This window comes from Oncorhynchus masou, chromosome 16 (assembly GCF_036934945.1).
Source record: "Oncorhynchus masou masou isolate Uvic2021 chromosome 16, UVic_Omas_1.1, whole genome shotgun sequence".
Lineage (NCBI taxonomy): Eukaryota > Metazoa > Chordata > Actinopteri > Salmoniformes > Salmonidae > Oncorhynchus > Oncorhynchus masou.
In genome coordinates, this window is record NC_088227.1 from 6692493 (window position 1) to 6711870 (window position 19378).

Consider the following 19378-nt stretch of genomic DNA (forward strand, 5'->3'; position numbering starts at 1 on the left):
TGCTCACTAACAGGGATGCACACAATTTGAGAGAAATAAGCTTCTTGTGCGTATGGTCTTTTTCTGTGATCTTTTTTTTCAGCTCATGAAACATGGGACCAACACTTCACATTTTGCATGTCTATATTTTTGTTCAGTGTATGTTAAAAGTACTCCAACAGGGCGTATGCTGAACTAGGCGAATGGGAAAGGGGATGCAGAGGAGCAAAAACGAGACATGCTTCCACCCGTGACCCAATTTGCTGCACCCAAGACGCACTGCAGGAAATAAAGTCCCCAAAAAGACTACTGAACACACAAAAGTGCAGAGTCTGTGGTCCAGTGGACGCTCCCAGGTCTATAAGCACATACCACTCTTTGAGACCCGAGTTAAATCCCGGTCTGTCGAAATCGTGTTAAAAAACACACAGGAGCCTTAACCGGGGGAGACCATTCATATGCCTCCACAATATTTTACCAGTTCCATACACACAATAAGATGGATCAATAGTGTGTTAAAGTCCAGCTGAACTCATTTACATCGTTTATTTGGTCTGCATTGGAGTCTGTTGGTCGAGAAGTTGGTGTTATCTTGTTTCACCCCAGTCATTTGAAGTGACCTAGCTTCAGGGGAGGAAATAACAAGATCCTACGGAAATATGAACTGGGCACCTATTGTACCGTCCAGCACAAATACCTCTGCATAACAGGGAGGCGGCCCTAAAGACAAGGTTTACCCATTCAAGGCAAGGGACAATGGAATAAAGGGAAGAAGAAAAATGGTCTGTAGCTCTGGGTATTGTTGCACTCCATTGCTCATACGAACCCCAGCAGGAATTCATTTCAGTCAGGGGTTATAGTCACCAAACCCCCACCCTTGCTGAAAATGACTTGTTTGAGGATGATTTTTAAAAAAACACCCACAACGCCGGGTGACATATCACTTCACAAACAGGGCCTGAGAGGAAGGAAGCAGGCTGGCTCGGTGGCGTGGGAGTGAGTGTTGCCTGGGTAAGGCTGCCTGTCTGCTTGGGGTCATGGAGGGATTGAACAAAGCCACAACCCCCCCAGCCTCTGACTGTCGCCTGGATTGACCCCTCAAATACAACCCGGACATGAGCACTTCCGAGGTCAAATGCCTGACAGAAATAAATGATTAGGAAAGAAAATATGTGCAGTGCGACAACGTCTCAGTCGAGCTGACCCAAACATAAAACAAAAACACTCCCATTACAATTTATTTTTATTTATTTCACCAGGTAGGCAAGTTGAGAACAAGTTCTCATTTACAATTGCGACCTGGCCAAGATAAAGCAAAGCAGTTTGACACATACAACAACACAGAGTTACACATGGAGTAAAACAAACATACAGTCAATAATACAGTATAAACAAGTCTATATACGATGTGAGCAAATGAGGTGAGATAAGGGAGGTAAAGGCAAAAAAAAGGCCATGGTGGCAAAGTAAATACAATATAGCAAGTAAAACACTGGATTGGATATGTTTGCAGTGGAAGAATGTGCAAAGTAGAAATAAAAATAATGGGGTGCAAAGGAGCAAAATAAATTAAATAAATACAGTAGGGAAAGAGGTAGTTGTTTGGGCTAAATTATAGGTGGGCTATGTACAGGTGCAGTAATCTGTGAGCTGCTCTGACAGTTGGTGCTTAAAGCTAGTGAGGGAGATAAATGTTAATGAGTCGCATAACAGTTCGAAAGTTGGCACTTGATGGTCTAAAGGCCCGGGGTTCGATTTCTAAAGCTGCACTATGAAGTGGAAGGGAGAAGAAGAACAATAATAATTGAATTGCAAAGCAAAAAGAAAATGTCACTCTCCTAGAGCAAGAAAAACAGGAAGGAGATGTTCCAGTAACAACTGATGGCAGCGTGCCTCGGAGTGCCGGAGAGAGGAACGACTACGGCCTGCTCTACCCCTAGTTACGCCTACTTATTTACTTTACATTCTTGAAAAGCTAATACAACACAATTGGTACATTTTGTGGCTGGAGAACGTCACATTTTGGAGTTCCCTAGAAGCACTTCTCTTCTCCTCTAGCACCTGCCCTGGTGGAATGTTCTAACCCGATAGGAAACCTGTCTGCAACCCACCGTGATACAGAACACCCGGTGACTCCGTCTGCAGAACACATCTCAGCAAGGAACACGAGGAGGACATTGAGTAATGGTGGAGATACAAAGACACACTATAAATCTTTGCAGAGCTGGGCGTCTGTGGATCTCAAAAGATAAAAAGTGTGAGGGGTGCTACACATTTCACTGTAGAAGCTAATTTCTTTAAAATGGTACCAGAGGCATATAATTCATTTGGCTGGCTCCTCATCCTAAAATCCTATGAAAGCATTTTGAATCTAAAGTGACCCCCACCCTGGAATCTGTTTACTGTTTACTTGCAATGTGCAAAAGCGAGACAGACCTTATGAAAATGTGATGTCGAGTCCAGACACAACAGATGAGTAAACAGAGTCCAGACACAACAGATAAGTAAACAGAGTCCAGACACAACAGATGAGTAAACAGAGTCCAGACACAATAGCTCCACAGATGAGTAAACAGAGTCCAGACACAACAGCTCCACAGATGAGTAAACAGAGTCCAGACACAACAGATGAGTAAACAGAGTCCAGACACAACAGATGAGTAAACAGAGTCCAGACACAATAGATGAGTAAACAGAGTCCAGACACAATAGATGAGTAAACAGAGTCCAGACACAATAGCTCCACAGATGAGTAAACAGAGTCCAGACACAACAGATGAGTAAACAGAGTCCAGACACAACAGATGAGTAAACAGAGTCCAGACACAATAGATGAGTAAACAGAGTCCAGACACAATAGCTCCACAGATGAGTAAACAGAGTCCAGACACAACAGATGAGTAAACAGAGTCCAGACACAACAGATGAGTAAACAGAGTCCAGACACAACAGATGAGTAAACAGAGTCCAGACACAACAGATGAGTAAACAGAGTCCAGACACAATAGATGAGTAAACAGAGTCCAGACACAATAGCTCCACAGATGAGTAAACAGAGTCCAGACACAACAGATGAGTAAACAGAGTCCAGACACAACAGATGAGTAAACACGAGTCCAGACACAATAGCTCCACAGATGAGTAAACAGAGTCCAGACACAACAGATGAGTAAACAGAGTCCAGACACAATAGCTCCACAGATGAGTAAACAGAGTCCAGACACAACAGATGAGTAAACAGAGTCCAGACACAATAGCTCCACAGATGAGTAAACAGATTCCAGACACAACAGATGAGTAAACAGAGTCCAGACACAACAGATGAGTAAACAGAGTCCAGACACAACAGATGAGTAAACAGAGTCCAGACACAACAGATGAGTAAACAGAGTCCAGACACAACAGATGAGTAAACAGAGTCCAGACACAATAGCTCCACAGATGAGTAAACAGATTCCAGACACAACAGATGAGTAAACAGAGTCCAGACACAACAGATGAGTAAACAGAGTCCAGACACAACAGATGAGTAAACAGAGTCCAGACACAATAGATGAGTAAACAGAGTCCAGACACAATAGCTCCACAGATGAGTAAACAGAGTCCAGACACAACAGCTCCACAGATGAGTAAACAGAGTCCAGACACAACAGATGAGTAAACAGAGTCCAGACACAACAGCTCCACAGATGAGTAAACAGATTCCAGACACAACAGCTCCACAGATGAGTAAACAGAGTCCAGACACAACAGTTGAGTAAACAGAGTCCAGACACAACAGATGAGTAAACAGAGTCCAGACACAATAGCTCCACAGATGAGTAAACAGAGTCCAGACACAATAGCTCCACAGATGAGTAAACAGAGTCCAGACACAATAGCTCCACAGATGAGTAAACAGAGTCCAGACACAATAGCTCCACAGATGAGTAAACAAATGGAGCAGCCAAGACGTAACAGCAACAGTCCCTTTCTGCTACTGGCTGATGTCAACGCCAATGAGGTCACTGCCTGACAAAAGTAAAATGGGACAGGACCACATAGGGGCCGCCAGACAACCTTGATCGCTCAAGGGGGAAGCATTCATGAGGCATCGCTAACTGCAGCCACACAGTCCCTCCCAAAACTGTTTTCAGCGATTTGTGGGAGACACCTACATAGTACCTGCCCATCAATAGGGTAACTGCCAGTATGTTCAGGAGTTGGGATTCACTAAAGGGTGTTATTCAATCAAAAGCTCTGTTTCATCGATTGGACAAAAACATTCTCTTCCAGTACTGAGAGGAAGGTGAATGAACAACCAATTGGGTAACTTGTTGTTGTTTCACACGTCATTCTCTTACTGATTATGTAAATTGAAACATGCATTATTGCAGCACAGGCAGACTATTGTTTAGTCTTTCCCCAGGCATTCACTGTTGCCAGGTTGGATTGAATATGGCCTCATATTACTGGAATAATAGAGATTGTGGAAACACTCATTTCAATCCAGTGTGAAAACATTTTGAATGTGAAACCACTATATTGATAGGAGCTAACACAGAGAAGCTGACTAGAAAATAAACTGTGTATTTAACACTTAATTTAGAGATAAAAGCAGACAACTACAATACTGAACTTATCTACCAAAAAACTATTCTTCTGCCCAACATCTCTGACCAATATCCTTCTAATCCCCTCCTTCCACCCCCACATCCTGATTAGCTCATAACGCCCAGGTAAATGGGACACACCTCTAGCAGATCCCTTATGGTGTTTGAGGGGTTTCACGAGTTTACGTCCATATCCCCGGTGCCCCGGCCCAGGTCTTAATAAATCCCCTCCCTTCTAAAAGCAGGAATATCGACTGACTCGGCAGCAGGGTTCTCCTCGCACCAATTACATAAGAGGTCACACCGACGCAAATAAAAATAGCTACAGTGAACGAGTCTGAAAAACTGAGGAGCGCAAGAGGGGAGGTAAGGATGGAGGGATGACATTGTTTTTGCTGTACAAACTAAGGTGCTCATTGTCTGAATTAAGGTCCTGAGTTGTCTGGGTTTTTAGTGTATTTTAATCGAGGATAGCGCTGCAGTGGATAGTCACTGTTTTGCAGGCTCCTGATCAATTCTGTTATTTTATAATGTCGCCGCAATCATTTCCTAAGACTGAAAACTGCTTCTGGACATCAGGTTACCGATTGGGTGAAAATGTTTACTTCAACGAGGCGGCAGCTCTGTATTTTCTGCTTTCATGGGACCAGGCCCTAATCACCAGGACTCGAAAGAGGAAGCAGCAGTGAAAGTGTGGCAAGTGAGGTGGCATCCTGACGAGACCAATGGAGAACCTATGAGAGCATTCCTGTTTTTGCATTCTGAAGTGACCCCCACCTCCCTAAACTATCATGATCAGCTCCTTTATTTTACTGACATTGAGAGAGAGGTTGCTGTCCTGGCACCACACTGCCAAGGTTGGACCTTCTCATCATCATCATCGGTGATCTGACCTTCCGCCATTGTCGTCAGCAAACTTAATAAAGTCATGCACGGCCACACAGTCGTAGGTGAACAGAACAGGAGGGGACTAAGCATACCGCTGAGGGGCCCCCTGGCAGATGTGTTGTTACGCCCACCCTTACCGCCAGGAAGTCCCGGATCCAGTTGCAGAGGGAGGTGTTCAGTCCCAGACTCTTGAACTTGGAGGAGACTATGGTGTTGAATGCTGAGCAGGTGGGTAAGGGCAGCAGCAAAGATTCCAAAACGAGCCTTTGCATGAGCCAAATTGCTCACAGCTCCCAGGGAGGAGTCAGTGCCTGTCACCCGCAAGCGACAAGTTTTTAGGAAGTGTGTTAAGTTTGTGAAAGTGGCAAAGATTTGTGTCGACAGTGAAATCCAACTAATTCCATTGTGTGAAAACGCACACCAGAGGGTTGCATTCCTGTGGGATGCCCTCAGGACCTGTAGGTTCTATGACTGCGGCACGGTCTGCATTTTTCATGCTGCAGGCGAGAGGTCAGAGATTATTTGGAAATGGTCATCTTTCTGTTTTGTACCTACCTATTGTATCAACCTTTTCATGCGGACAGTCTTACATGAACATTATCGGGCTGGCGTTCGCATGGTCTTCATTGTTTTTGTTCGCCTTACAAATACACTCTGGACATGTACGGGTTCCTGTCAAAGTGCCTTATTTTCTGTATGTCATGTTGTCATTTCTAATGTAGCACACCGTATGTATGTTTGGAGCATAATGCATTTACAGTTTTATTCACTTGTTTTCAAGTACTGGTGAGAAATAATGCATTCCGATTATAGATCGTAATGGACACCTATGATGTGTGTAAAATACCTTTATGAAGGTTGTACTGGTTATAATGAGCTCATGTTAAGCTATTTGCCAGCTATGTGTGGCGCCGTTTGTTGACATTATACAATGCATTCCTGGTGTCACGTAAACGTCTGTCAGACCAAAGATGTTATGAGGTGAAGGACTGGTTCACTCATATTTCAAGTAAACTTCCGGAAGTGAATGAAGGGACGTGAATGATTGTAAAACAACACACCCCTTTCAATATACACACTGCAAACAGAGAAAACTCATCTAGGTCTGCTCTTATTATCTTTGGTTGACAAGAAAAAACTAAATGGAGGTGCGCAAACACTACCCATGATGGATTACTTTCGTTTTCTAGAAAGTGTTTTACTCAATTATTTTGATCAATGGTGAGCTCAACCGTGATGTGATGCATTTTAAATAGTAAATCGCTATTAGCCAATTCATATAGTTGCTTCTGTCAGAAAGATATCTAATCTAAATATGACCACTTGTGTAATGTCAATCTTTCCTCAGTTAGCGCTAGGATGTAGCCTACATTTTCCGGTTTGGATGATTGTGTTATGCTGTCGTTACTTCTGTGAATGTCAGAAGATTGCATCCCAAAAAAACTGGTCATATTCAGGACATAGCTTTGCAAGGACAGCTTTTATGCAAAATGTTTGTGGCTAGCTCAAATGCTGACTGTTGCAGCAATGGAAACTGGACGTTCTAGTCAAACCAGTTTGAGCGTACGCTGCAGGGACAACTGTAGAATGCTCACAAACATTTGTTGGTACTTGTGAAAAGGTTAAACCTCTATTGGCGCATGAACTGCTAGCGGGACACCTACGACAACATCCCGTGAAATTACAGAGTGCGAAATTCAAAATACAAAAAAATCGTAATATTAAAACACTCATGGAAATACAAGTGTCATACATCATTTAAAAGCTTAACTTCTTGTTAATCGAACCGCATTGTCAGATTTCAAAAGGGCTTTACGGCGAAAGCATACCATGCGATTATCTGAGAAGAGCGCCCCACACCAAAATACTTTTTAATCAGCACAGGCATCACAAAATCACAAATAGCGATTAAATCACTTACCTTTCGAAGATCTTCCTCTTTTTGCAATCCCAAGGTTCCCAGCTGTACAATGGTTGTTTTGTTCGATAAAGTCCTTCTTTATATCCAAAAAGGTCTGTTTAGTTAGTGCCAATGATCTCAGTAATCCTCTCTTTCAACATGCATACAAACTAATCCAAAAAGTTACCAGTATAGTTCATCCAAACAAGTCAAACGATGTTTCAAATTAATACTCGGGTACTCTAATATCTAAATAAATGATAATATTTAAGACTGAGAATAGTATGCTCAATAGGGAACATAAATACCGAAGAGCGCGCACCTCATTCACCAACAAGACCACTTTTCTAATGAGAGACAAGTTGTAGTTCTTCCAACTACTTGGAAAAAAAACAAGCCTGAAACCCTTTCTAAAGACTGTTGACATCTTGTGGAAGCCATAGGAACTGCAATCTGGGTCCTACATATTTATATTTCAATTAGGCAAGCACTGAAATTGCCTGTGACCTAAAAAAAAAAACATTCCTTGGGTTTTCAACTGCCATATCAGTTCTGTTATACTCAAGAGTGTTTTCTATCCAATGCTACCAAGTATATGCATATCCTTGCTTCTGGGCCTGAGTAACAGGCAGTTTACTTTGGGCACGTCAGTCATCCGAAATTTCAGACAAAAACCAGTATGCTAATGAAGTTAAACACCGTTTCCCATGCTTGTTCAATGAACCATAAACAATTAATGAACATGCACCTGTGGAACGGTCATTAAGACACTAACAGCTTACAGATGGTCACAGTTATTAAATCCTTAGGACACTAAAGAGGCCTTTCTACTGATTGAAAAACACCAAAAGAAAGATGCCCAGGGTCCATGCTCATCTGTGTGAACGTGCCATAGGCATGCTGCAAGGAGACATGAGGACTGCAGATGTGGCCAGCAAAATAAATTGCAATGTCCATACTGTGAGACGCCTAAGACAGCACTACAGGGGGACAAGACGGACAGCTGACCATCCTAGCAGAAGCTGACCATGTGTAACAACACTTGCGCAGGATCGGTACATCCGAACATCACACCTGTAGGACAGGTACAGGATGGCAACAACTGCCCGAGTTACACCAGGAACGCACAATCCCTCCAGTGCTCAGACTGTCCGCAATAGGCTGAGAGAGGCTGGACTGAGGGCTTTTAGGCCTGTTGTAGGCAGGTCCTCACCAGACATCACCGGCAACAACGTCGCCTATGGGCACAACCCACCATCGACCAGACAGAACTGGCAAAAAAGTGCGCTTCACTGACGAGTTGCGGTTTTGTCTCACCAGGGGTCATGGTCGGATTCGCGTTTATCGTCAAAGGAATGAGCGTTACACTGAGGTCTGTACAATGGAGCGGGATCAATTTGGTGGTGGAGGGTCCGTCATGGTCTGGGGCGGTGTGTCACAGCATCATCGGACTGAGCTTGTTGTCATTGCAGGCAATCTCAACGCTGTGCGCTACAGGGAAGACATCCTCCTCCCTCATGTGGTATCCTTCCTGCAGGCTCATCCTTACATGACCTTCCAGCATGACAATGCCACCAGCCATACTGCTTGTTCTGTGCTTGATTTCCTGCAAGACAGGAATGTCAGTGTTCTGCCATGGCCAGCGAAGAGCCCGGATCTCAATCCCATTGAGAACATCTGGGACCTGTTGAATCGGAGGGTGAGGGTTTGGGCCATTCCCCCCAGAAATGTCCGGGAACTTGCAAGTGCCTTGGTGGAAGAGTGGGGAACATCTCACAGCAAGTACTGGCAAATCTGGTGCAGTCCATGAGGAGGAGATCCACTGCAGTATTATGTACAGTGGGGTAAAAAGTGTTTAGTTAGCCACCAATTGTGCAAGTTCTCCCACTTAAAAAGATGAGAGGCCTGTAATTTTCATCATAGGTACAAAATGAGAGAAAAAAAATCCAGAAAAATCACATTGTAGGATTTGTAATGAATTTATTTGGAAAATATAGTGGAAAATAAGTATTTGGTCACCTACAAACAAGCAAGATTTCTGGCTCTCACAGACCTGTAACTTATTCTTTAAGAGGCCCCTAGAGGACCCAGGCTCTGAGGGGTGGCCAGTCCTCTTCTGGCTGTGCCGGTTGGAGATATGAGTACACGACAATTAAGGCCAGATTGTTCAAACGTTTATAGATGACCAGCAGGGTCAAATAATAATCACAGTGGTTGTAGAGGGTGGTCAGTACCTCAGGAGTAAATGTCAGTTGGCTTTTCATAGCCGAGCATTCAGAGGTCGAGACAGTAGATGCTGTTTTCGACTCTCTCTCTACCGCAAGTTCGGGACAGGGTAGCACGTCCGGTGAAACAGGTCAAGGTTCTATAGCCCGCAGTCAGAACAGTTAAAACTGGAGTACCAGCACGACCAGGTGGACTGGGGGTAGCCAGGCCAGATAGTCCTGAGGCATGATCCTAGGTGTTAGGTCCTCTGGGAGGAGAGGGAGTGAATTCGAGGGAGCATACGTACATTCACACAGGACACCAGATAAGACAGCAGAATTACACCAGATATAACAGACTGACCCTAGCCCTCCGGGGACTGAGCTTAATCTGTGTCTGGGAAACTGGCCTTTAAGCAAACTAGTTTAACAATCTCATCTATCAAACCCCATCCAGAGGGCACGTTCACTGAAACCACACTGGTCAATCACTTGTCATTAGAACCGCAGGGCCTTGAGGGACCTGCCCTTCAAGCAGCCATTCTGACTGCTAACAGGTGTAATTAATATATTTCATAAATGCTATTGCAAAAATATTCATTTGTGTTCATGAAGGTGTCAAGTAACAGAATTTATTTTAGTTAAAAAAAGAATAATAAAATAGCATTTTCATTCGTTTGTAACTGTAGACTATAGGTGAAAACAAACTGGTCAATTTTATTTGGACTTTTGTTCCAACTAGGAAACAGAAACCACATGTCTTAGAACACTAAAATGTTATTTGGATTTTAAAATAGTGTACAAAATACCACAAAGACGCACTGTCAGCAAAACACACGGTCAAGTGTTGAAAACAGTAGCCTAAACATCATTATAAGCACCAAGTGTGCTTGATAAATAGTGAAAATCAGTACAAAAGCAACAATGGCATCATATTTAAAATTAGTGTCGATATGACAGCAGTCAAAAATAGTCAAATATTGTCAGCTCGTGCTTACGATGTTGCATGGGACGGATTTCTTCATCCAGCTCCTACACGCTCCTGCAGTTTTTCATACCACACTACCGACTCCCACCCGCTACTGGAAGAGCTGGTCCCAAAACCAAACCGCAGTCCTGCAGTCTTATTTTAGACGAATGTGATACAGCTCACTTGTCAGCTATGGTCCCAGCAATTTTGCGCCCTATAGGCAATATCAAATGTGCTAAAATAACGTGAGAAATCGGTGGCCCATTTTACATGAGGCTTTCTGTATTACTGGACTATATCATCCGATATACTAGATGTAGTTTGGGAAGCAGAGTGGGAGTCTTGCCCTTTTCTCTTTATAGCCTACGTTTTAGGAGTGTGAAGATTGTCATTATTTATCTCCCCAATTTCATGGTATCCAATTGGTAGTAGTTACAGTCTTGTCTCATTGCTGCAACTCCCGTACGGACTCGTCCCCCGAAACGCAACCCAACCGCACTGCTTCTTGACACAATGCCCATCCAACCCGGAAGCCAGCAGGAAGAAACACTGTACACCTGGCAACCTGGTCAGCGTGCAATGCACCCAGCCCCCCACAGGAATCGCTAGTGCGCGATGAGACAAGGATACCGGCCAAGACCTCCCAAACCCGGACGATGCTGGGCCAATTGTGTGCCGCCCCATGGGCCTCCTGGTCGCAGCCGGCTTGGACTCGAACCCAGAATCTCTGGTGGCACCCGGGAGGCCAATAGGAATGCGACGATTTTCAGCCAGAGCAATATGGATGATCAATATTTATATCTAGGCAATGTAGTGAACTATAGCCTGATCATATTAAGGAAGTACATTTCCTGGGAAAGAACTGCCCTGTGCTTCTCCGCCCATACTTAGGCTATAGCCTACTCTATTTAATTGAGGCCACACAAGCTCCTGATCTTGAAGGTATGGAATCTGAACTAGAAGTGGCAAGAAAGATGACTGCTATACTTGCCACGTTTTGCATAAGGACATAGCCTAACTTTTTAGGATGACGATTTGCAGGCAGAGACAAACAAAGGGGTAATCAATACTTAATGAAACGGGTGCCACGCCTGCTCACCCTAGTAGCCTATGCACCAGTCGTTCGACTCACCTTATTCCATTATCAATACTTATTCAAGCACTGTAGTAAACTACAGTCTAATCATATTTCAATTAATGTCATATTAAAGTGAACTGCCACGTGATTCTCCATCCATGTAGGCAGCCTACTCTATTTCAACACATACCAGGCACACAACTCGCACACCAAACTTGGAGAGAAGTAGCTCCTGAAGTTGCCCGAGTGTGTGAATAATGCGACAAATTAAAAATGTGCTATTAAACCCTTTACAATGATCTGTGAAGTTAATTTAAATGTGCTATTAAACCCTTTACAATGATCTGTGAAGTTAATTTAAATGTGCTATTAAACCATTTACAATGATCTGTGAAGTTAATTTGGATTTTTACAAATGATCTTTATAAGGGTTTCTTTTTTTGCTGAGTTTACATACATACGAAAAAAGGCCAGTTCAAACCACCATTGGGAATGGTGTTCCCTCAGGACAAAATGCAAAACTTGTGTTGCTTTCAAGACATTAGAATGAACCCTTCTCTCCGAGGGCCCTGGCTCCTATACCATCCCTGTCACGATGCCCTGATGGAAGCTGTGGAGACTGATACTGCACCGAGGAGGCAGTAACAGATTGGTATGGCTTAGCATGGTACATCGTCAGTCTGACTGCAGGCTGCCTAGCGAACTGCGTGGAGCCGTGGCAGCTATCTAGTCAGCACCGTTCCCTGAAGGACACTTGTGCATAATAGACGGAGCCTACTCATGGAAGGAACGGGACAGCATGGTGTCCCCTCAGCTACCTTTGCATGTGGAGGTTTGTCCATTTTGACTGAGCGATTGGTGTATGGGGCAGAGACTCTCTGGCTACTGTTAGCTACGGTTAAGGGGGGGTTGTGTTTTAAGACCACTTCATCACTCAGAGGCCTGTTTGCTTTGGTTGCCAACCCAGAAAGCAGTGGGCTCCTGATGAAGTGGTAAGCACACAGGTGGAGACTGAGAAACTAGAGAGAGCAGCATGACGCTGGCCCTCTCTCCCTCATAGTCCCTGTCCTCTCCTCTCTCATCCCCGTATCCACAGTCTGAGCCACGGGCTGTCGATTGGCCAACGAATGGAAAACGAACTGAATCGTTAGCCTGTGCTGGCTAATTATAGGGGTTGGTGGGGTGGATGAACAACATCAGTCTCACACTGGACACCACTGAGGGTCTGATCTGTAGAGCTGCAAGGAAAGGCCACAGGACAGGGCAGCAACCGCAGTCTGGTAAAGAGCCACCCAAGGGCACCATAGTAAGGTCTACTACAGTTCCAAGCGGATCTCAGGAAATAGATAGAAAAGTATATTTGTATATATGATATTACCAGTTGACACAGGTACTAATATTGGGTTAGGGTTACTCTGCCACACAACATTGGGGGAAAAGTTCTAATGTCCAAGTTAAATAAAAGTCCAGAAAGACGCACCTCATTTGTGGCCTTTAACTCTTTTGTGGGCCAGCAGGTGTGTTTATGCGTCTGCTCATTCCAGTTTCATCAGAGCAGAATAATAAAATGGGCCTTGAGGAGGAAATGTGGGTACTATGTGCACTAGGCCCTCCAACCATCCAATAGGTCAATGGCCCCACTTCACTTCCCCCACTACAGCCCAAACCCCAGCCCCTTCTCCTTCTCCTTGGAAAGGTGTTGCTTCTCTTCCCATGTTGGCCAACCCTCATCTTTCACCAGCCACCCATTTGGATTTCTCCTCCGAGGCTATTATTAGCAGCCTCTGAAGTTCAAGTCCCCCGAGGGTTCCTCTAACAGCCACCGCTTTACCCCCTACCTCCCATCATGCAGTTGACCACAAGGACTGAGACCTTTAAGGGGGTAGGGACTCTGCACCTCAGCTCAAACTAATGCAGAGTCCTTTGTGAAGTTAGTAACACACCCTGAAATGAAGCTAGTTATATCACCAAGACACGTACTGTGGTGTGTAGCACCCACTATGACAAGGTGTCAAGAACTCATAGGGAATCAGATTAATTAGCTATAATTGTGCGTTTCACAACAAAAATAGTTTCAATGGCTACTCAATGAGGGGAAGTCCCATACACTCACAGGGCACCTCCATCAATATAGACACAAGACTGATTTTATAATACCTAATGAATATTGGGCATAAAAAGTGTTTTACTAATGCTTTTCACTGCATACAGCTTTCAAAGTGGGAATATAACTAGCAGGCCGAATTATATCCCCGACACCCACAACCAGAGAATGCACTAATGTGGAAATAACATTGGAGAAGGAGGTGCACGTTTCAATAGGGAGACAATGGGTTTTCCTTTTACCTTTTGAAGACTGGTAGGATTCAGTTGTGTCTTGTCAATGATTTTAATGGCAACCTGTCAAGAAAGAGTAAAGGAAAACAATTCATCCTGTAGCAACCACTCCTGAAGACTCAAGAATTGGCAAGCCTGTAAAGGGGCCACCAATGACAAACGTGTTTCTCAGAATGCATAGCTGTAATTCTAGAGTGTGTAAAGCATTGCCTCTAGGAGAACTGCGAGGGCTGGTGGGGGTCTCAATACAATTTGTTTCAGTTCCTCTAGTTTGTTGCTTAATTAAGTTAAGTTTACAGCATTTAAAAGCACAGTATATCTAGTTCAATTTCCCTATTACTCTCAGGCCATTAACTTGCATTTTGTTTGTTTCACCAATGAACAAATTGCAATTACATTGGCTATTGTTATGATTAGTGCAGTGCGTTGCCCCTGGACTATTCAGGTACATGAAGGGTGAGGTGACTGGTATTAGCAAAGCCCACAAACGAACTTTGTGAAAATAACTTCCTCCATAAAGTACAAACAATTCTACTTTACTATATTATTTTCTAGACATACAAATTAGATAATGCACTATCAATCATGACAGGTGCCTCCGGAGTCTGATGGGGTCTCACCTCTCTGCCCGTGAGGATGTGGCGTGCCAGCTTGACCTTGGCGAAGTTTCCCTTGCCGATGGTCTTGAGCAGCCGATAGTTTCCAACGTGCGGCTGCTCGTCGGCACACGAGGCGATAGAGTTCCGGCAGCGGGAGCCCGAGCGCCCGGGTCGCGTGGTCACCTCATTGCGCCCATCAGCGTGCGAGGTGTGCTGTGGACAGAAGATAAGTCTCTCAGAGGTCATTTGAAGTCACGTGTCAAAGGACATCGACTAGAGGGGACATTGATCTTGCGCAGACAAGCTGCTTTGCTGCTGCCTAGAACATGACACAATCAAAAGCCAAAAGCTAGAAAAGGTCAAATGTTCCTTGCCTAGAGGGCATTGGCCAGAGCAGAACTGATCAGTAGGCATTCAACCAATCACTATGGGTAGAGCCGTGGTCTAGTGGTAACACTTCCCGGCACGTGTTACATCTGGGTCGTTTCATGTCATTTCAGCAAGCAATGACACCCACCATCTCAGATTGTTCTGACATAGATTCTGTAGTTCGAAACTGATAACAGAAGCATTCTGGAAACATTACTTTGTTTAAATATAATTTGATCTCTTGAGAAATTAATCTAATTGACGGCACCAAAATTGCCCTGTTTAATTGATAGGATTCATATACTACTTAATTATAGTACCTGACATCCGATTTGGACTAAACTTTTTTCTATCAATGAACAAGACATGAGGAATCCAAAGATGTGGTAAAAAGCCATCCACGGACCCTCCCCCACCCCCCAACAAGTATTTAATCATACATGTGTGGTAAAAAGCCATCCACGGACCCTCCCCCACCCCCCAACAAGTATTTAATCAACATGTGTGGTAAAAAGCCATCCACGGACCCTCCCCCACCCCCCAACAAGTATTTAATCATACATGTGTGGTAAAAAGCCATCCACGGACCCTCCCCCACCCCCCAACAAGTATTTAATCAACATGTGTGGTAAAAAGCCATCCACGGACCCTCCCCCACCCCTCAACAAGTATTTAATCATACATGTGTGGTAAAAAGCCATCCACAGACCCTCCCCCACCCCCCAACAAGTATTTAATCATACATGTGTGGTAAAAAGCCATCCACGGACCCTCCCCCACCACCCAACAAGTATTTAATCATACATGTGTGGTAAAAAGCCATCCACAGACCCTCCCCCACCCCCCAACAAGTATTTAATCATACATGTGTGGTAAAAAGCCATCCACGGACCCTCCCCCACCAAGTATTTAATCATACATGTGTGGTAAAAAGCCATCCACGGACCCTCCCCCACCCCCAAACAAGTACTTAATCAACATGTGTGGTAAAAAGCCATCCACGGACCCTCCCCCACCCCCCAACAAGTATTTAATCATACATGTGTGGTAAAAAGCCATCCACGGACCCTCCCCCACCCCCCAACAAGTATTTAATCAACATGTGTGGTAAAAAGCCATCCACGGACCATCCCCCACCCCCAACAAGTATTTAATCATACATGTGTGGTAAAAAGCCATCCACGGACCCTCCCCCACCCCCCAACAAGTATTTAATCAACATGTGTGGTAAAAAGCCATCCACGGACCCTCCCCCACCCCCCAACAAGTATTTAATCATACATGTGTGGTAAAAAGCCATCCACGGACCCTCCCCCACCCCCCAACAAGTATTTAATCAACATGTGTGGTAAAAAGCCATCCACGGACCCTCCCCCACCACCCCAACAAGTATTTAATCATACATGTGTGGTAAAAAGCCATCCACGGACCCTCCCCCACCCCCCAACAAGTATTTAATCATACATGTGTGGTAAAAAGCCATCCACGGACCCTCCCCCACCCCCCAACAAGTATTTAATCATACATGTGTGGTAAAAAGCCATCCACGGACCCTCCCCCACCCCCCAACAAGTATTTAATCAACATGTGTGGTAAAAAGCCATCCACGGACCCTCCCCCACCACCCCAACAAGTATTTAATCATACATGTGTGGTAAAAAGCCATCCACGGACCCTCCCCACCCCCCAACAAGTATTTAATCATACATGTGTGGTAAAAAGCCATCCACGGACCCTCCCCCACCCCCCAACAAGTATTTAATCATACATGTGTGGTAAAAAGCCATCCACGGGCCCTCCCCCACCCCCAACAACAAGTATTTAATCATACATGTTTGACACATAGTATGGAGCTGCGGCTCAGAGTACTGTTCCTTCTTATTATGTAATGTATTCTTAGAAAAACAAATTAGTTAATGGAATTTTAACGCCATGGTCATTTCATGACATAACAGTTGAAGAGAACAGAGAAAAGTCTAAGTTGGACCTGTTTGAACTGACCTTTGACAGAAAAGACAAAGGACTTTGCAGCAGCACGGTGTGTTCACAGAGGGTCCAACGTTTGCGCTGCGTGGGGATGTTGTTCCCCCCCGGATTGAAATGGTTGGTATTATATACCATTTTACATCCTGATATTACCGGGTTCTGACCACTAGATGGTAAGGTTCATGTTTTGGGCCTGGTACATGATGTGCTGTTAAAATTGTTAAAACCATCATTTCTTTACTTGTTAAACTCGGAGCGGTTGTTTTGGGCCTGGTACCACCACTAGATGGTAAGGTTCTTGCTGTTAGGTGATCGTTTTTTTACTTGTTAAACCCGGAGGGATGTTTTGTGGTAAACCTTGCTGTTAGGTGAGAGCGGATGTTTTGGGCCTGGTACCGGGTTCTGACCACTAGATGGTAAGGTTCTTGCTGTTAGGTGATCGTTTTTTTGTTACTGTGTGGTAAACTAGATGGTAAAGTTCTTGGTTAGGTGATCATTTCTTTACTTGGGATGTTTTGGGCCTGGTATCCCACTAGGGTAAGGTTCTTGCTGTTAGGTGATCCTCCCCCACCACCACTAGATGGTAAGGTTCTTGCTGTTAGGTGATCGTTTTTTTACTTGTTAAACCCGGAGGGGATGTTTTGGGCCTGGTACCGGGTTCTGACCACTAGATGGTAAAGTTCTTGCTGTTAGGTGATCATTTTTTACTTGTTAAACTCGGAGCGGTTGTTTTGGGCCTGGTACCGGGTTCTGACCACTTGGTAAGGTTCTTGCTGTTAGGTGATCCCCCCGGACCCTGACCACTAGATGGTAAAGTAATCATTTTTTACTTGTTAAACTCGGAGGCGGTTGTTTTGGGCCTGGTAACCACTAGATGGTAAGGTTCTTGCTGTTAGGTGATCATTTTTTACTTGTTAAACTACCCTGGTACCAGGTTCTGACCACTAGATGGTAAGGTTCTTGCTGTTAGGTGATCATTTTTTACTTGTTAAACCCGGAGCGGTTGTTTTGGGCCTGGTACCGGGTTCTGACCACTAGATGGTAAGGTTCTTGCTGTTAGGTGATCGTTTTTTTACTTGTTAAACTCGGACAAGATGGTAAAGTTCTTGCTGTTAGGTGATCATTTCTTTACTTGTTAAACTCGGAGCGGATGTTTTAGGCCTGGTACCGGGTTCTGACCACTAGATGGTAAGGTTCTTGCTGTTAGGTGATCATTTTTTTACTTGTTAAACCCGGAGCGGATGTTTTGGGCCTGGTACCGGGTTCTGACCACTAGATGGTAAGGTTCTTGCTGTTAGGTGATCATTTCTTTACTTGTTAAACTCGGACCGGATGTTTTGGGCCTGGTACCGGGTTCTGACCACTAGATGGTAAAAGTTCTTGCTGTTAGGTGATCATTTTTTTACTTGTTAAACCCGGACCCTCCTTACGTATCCACTCCGTCAATGTCGCTCAGAAAATAGAAAGTGACATCCTTCAAAAGCTACAGAACTTATCTTTTTGGAAATTGCGCTCAAATCCTACTGCGAGAGAAATCATGAGAATGCTCCCACCACCACACAGGTCATAAATCATGCACTATGGTGATATTCATAGAGTATACAATTTAGATGTTTTTTGTCTCCTGTTGACATGTCATCATTGGTAAGGACTGCAAAGGATACAAACATACAGGCATTAGCACGAGTTGACATAAGGGTAAGAAAGTACTGGTGAGTAAATCATATCAGCACTGCCTGGAAATGAGGGTAGAGATGGCTAAATGTTTGAACAACATTGAAAAGTCATTAGTATTAAAGTATGAGCAAAGCAGTCGAGTGAGCATGTGGCTGCACACACATAAACTTGACATTGAGAAACCTTCCCACGGTATAATACCTCACCTAGAGAAACCGTCCCGCGGTATAATACCTCACCTAGAGAAACCTTCCCGCGGTATAATACCTCACCTAGAGAAACCTTCCCGCGGTATAATACCTCACCTAGAGAAACCTTCCCACGGTATAATACCTCACCTAGAGAAACCTTCCCGCGGTATAATACCTCACCTAGAGAAACCTTCCCGCGGTATAATACCTCACCTAGAGAAACCTTCCCCGGTATAATACCTCACCTAGAGAAACCTTCCCGCGGTATAATACCTCACCTGAGAAACCTTCCTTCCCGCGGTATAATACCTCACCTAGAGAAACCTTCCCGCGGTATAATACCTCACCTAGAGAAACCTTCCCGCGGTATAATACCTCACCTAGAGAAACCTTCCCACGGTATAATACCTCACCTAGAGAAACCTTCCCAACAAGTATTTAATCATAGAGAAACCTTCCCACAGTATAATACCTCACCTAGAGAAACCTTCCCCATAATACCTCACCTAGAGAAACCTTCCCACGGTTAATACCTCACCTAGAGAAACCTTCCCGTATAATACCTCACCTAGAGAAACCTTCCTTCTATAATACCTCACCTAGAGAAA

General features: G+C 44.3%; 1 long non-coding RNA gene across 1 annotated transcript in view; it reads right to left on the bottom strand.

The window, feature by feature from the left end:
- Positions 1-19378, bottom strand: part of LOC135557378 (uncharacterized) — a 48049-nt gene that overhangs the window by 3790 nt on the left and 24881 nt on the right. The window contains exons 2-3 of the long non-coding RNA XR_010458203.1: positions 14569-14760; positions 13958-14011 (exon numbers count right to left, since the gene is read on the bottom strand). This is a non-coding gene — a long non-coding RNA (uncharacterized LOC135557378). The remainder of the gene's footprint in view (positions 1-13957; positions 14012-14568; positions 14761-19378) is intronic.